The sequence below is a fragment of the Bison bison genome, unplaced genomic scaffold (assembly GCF_000754665.1).
Source record: "Bison bison bison isolate TAMUID 2011002044 unplaced genomic scaffold, Bison_UMD1.0 scf7180017845497, whole genome shotgun sequence".
Taxonomy (NCBI): Eukaryota; Metazoa; Chordata; class Mammalia; order Artiodactyla; family Bovidae; genus Bison; species Bison bison.
In genome coordinates, this window is record NW_011476070.1 from 11,333 (window position 1) to 14,662 (window position 3,330).

Below are 3,330 nucleotides of genomic sequence, written 5' to 3' on the forward strand. Positions count from 1 at the left end.
CCTGGGTGTTCATTGGAAGGACTGATGTTAAAGCTGAAACTCCAATATTTTGGCCACCTGATGCGAAGAACTAACTCATTTGAAAAGACCCTGATGCTGGGAAAGATTGAGCGCAGGAGAAAAAAGGGAATACAGAGGATGAGATGGCTGGATGACATCACCAACTCGATGGACATGGGTTTGGGTAGACTCCGGGAGTTGGTGATGGACAGGGAGGCCTGGCGTGCTGCAGCTCATGGGGTCGCAAAGAGTCAGACATGACTGTGCGACTAAACTGAACTGAAAAAATTCTAAAAAGTAGTCCAGTGAAGGAGGCACCAACAGCTGTTTTCCAAGTTTTTAGAGTAAAGATTTCCAAGTCATGACATAGAAATTACTGAGCAGCTACCAGTTGTTTGACTGTTATTCCTATATAAAGGCTGTATTAATCCTATAATCCCACATATAATCCTGTACAAGGGCTGGTCCCTGACAGCTCAGCTGGTAAAGAATCTGCCTGCAATGCAGGTGACCCTAGTTCGATTCCTGGGTCGGGGAGATATGCTGGAGAAGGGATAGACTACCCACTACAATATTGCTTGGATTCCCCTGTGGCTCAGCTGCTAAAGAATCCACCTGCAATGCAAGAGACCTGGATTTGATCCCTGGGGTGGGAAGATCCTTTGGAGAAGGGAAAGGCCACCCACTTCAGTATTCTGGTCTGGAGAATTCCATGGACTGTATAGTCCATGAAGTCACAAAGTCGGACATGACTGAGCGATTTTCACTTTTCTGGGGAGACACGGGAGCCCTGAGACTGTCTAGAGAAACATCCTGGAAGAAGACACAGCAAGTGCAGGGGTCCTGAAACAGAACACGCTGGGCTAAAGCACCTTCCTGCATTCACAGCTTGGGGGCAGATGGCTGCTACTGCTGCTGCTTCTAAGTCACTTCAGTCATGTCCGACTCTGTGCAACCCCATAGACGGCAGCCCACCAGGCTCCACCATCCCTGGGATTCTCCAGTCAAGAACATTGGAGTGGGTTGCCATTTCCTTCTCCAATGGGTGAAAGTGAAAAGTGAAAGTGAAGTCGCTCAGTAGTGTAGGACTCTTCGCGACCCCATGGACTGCAGCCCACCAGGCTCCTCCATCCATGGGATTCTCCAGGCAAGAGCACTGGAGTGGGGTGCCAGTGGGGGGACTCATAAATGGTCAAGTGCACCCACGGAGGGCATGGGCGCCCCCTGGAGGAGCGGGAGGGAACAGCAGGGCCACCTTCCTTCTGGATCCTGCACACTGCTCCTGGCTCTGGGACAGAGGGACCAGTGTGCAGACAGATGGGGTGAGAAAGGACCCCACAGAGCCTGCACAGCCAGACACCGAGTGGGGATGGAGCCGGAAAGGCTGAGGGGGGCAGACGGCAAGGAAGCCTGTTCTCTGTCTGAGGACCTGGAGCTGCTCCCTACATGTGAAGAGGGGTCTGAGACCAGCTGGAGCAGGAGAGTGAGCTGTGTAGACAACAGCATGGGAGTCTGATCAGGACAGACCCAAAGACTTGATAATGCAGGAGGCGGGGGTCTGGGATTTGGGGCTGAACCAGGACAGGATCCACAGCTGGACACAGGTGAGACAGCATCAGTTCACCCAAGGCCCCTAACCTTCTGTGGGTGACAGAACCCATTTAGTATTCACAGCATAAATTGTAAAACTCACAACCTTAATGACCTTCCTTCATGACTGAAGGAATCTGTTCATTGTAAGTAGAAGTGTGGTTCGTTCACATTTAATACAGAACCCTTCACATGACTCACCTTCCACATGACCACCATCTCTCACAGCATATTGTTCCATCCAATTCTCTAGCTTGAGAACACTCTCCAGTTGCTGCTGAGTGATTTCCTAAATTTCTTTCATGCTCTCTGCTTTTGCTTTAAATCACCCTAGAGAATGTGGTTCTGATTAGCAAACAACTGTCTTAAGCCTGCTTCTCTCAAGTATATATCCAAAGTGGTACACCCAAAATATTTGAGAGGATTTTGAAAATATCTCCTCTGTTCAAAAAAGAACTCAGGACAACTTCTGTGATCAGCACACTGTACTTCATACCAATTGCCTTCCCCTGTGACATGGATGCAACAGCCAGTAGGATCTGTTCCTGCCCTGATGGGAAACTTATGCAGATGCTCACAAGATGGGATGACACACATTTGTGAGTTCAAGGTAGGGTCCTGGGAATAAAGATGCTGAGATATGCTGAGATATGCCAGGAGGGTGGGGGTAGGGAATCGCTGTCACAGCACTAGCTCCTGTCACTGAACTCATGACAAGACACAGGCACTTCTCTAATGAAAAATTCATCAAGTCATGAAAAGGAGAAGGTGGGAGGACAGATCAGAGAACTGGAGGCCACACCATGTGTCATCTGCCCTGTTCTCTCATGTTCTCAAAGATTCAGTGCTACTATGCAGGTTTGTGTAAGTGTTACAATGCATATAACACGAAATTTACCATTTTAACAATTTTAAGCATACAGCCCAGTGGCACTAAGTACATTCACATAGTTGTGCAGCCATCACCACCATCCATCTCCACAACTCTTTCATCACCCCAACACTCAGCACATTTTACAGCCGGGCAGGTCCCACCAAAGACTAATGACCCCAGTGGACGTGGAATCCCAGCTCCTCGTGTCCAGAGCTCAGAGCTCCTCACACGTCTCCCTCTCACACACTGGACTCTGCTGAAATCTCTTCACTTGGCTATTTCTCAGATTCACTTGACACTTTAACCATCAGTTCCTTAGAATTTGATGACAGGAACTTTAAAGAATTAATCATTACCCTTAATTATACTGGACCTAATCTAATCTGACTGGTGTGTTTAGATGAAGCAGAGACTAAGACACAAGGACAGAGACACAGGACTGCAAATCAATGACGTGGGAACACACCCTCCCACCATGCACAAAAATAAACTCAAAATGGCTTAACGACTTAATCGTAAGACTGTCACCATAAAACTGCTAGAAGAGATTAGAGGCAAACATTCTCTGACATAAATTATACCAATGTTTCCTTAGGTCACTCTCCTAAGGCAATAGAAATATAAGCAAAAATATACAAAAAGGGCTTTCCTGGTGGCTCACTGGTAAAGAACCCATGTGCCAATGCAGGAGACATGGTTTCGATCCCTGGTCCAGGAGGGTCCCACATACCACGGAGCAACTCAGTCCATGGACCACAACTACCGGGTCTGTGCTCTGGGGTCCAGGAGCCTCAACTACTGAGCCCACACACCCTAGAGCCGGTGCTCTGCTCAAGAGGAGCCACTGAAATGAGAAGCCCACACCT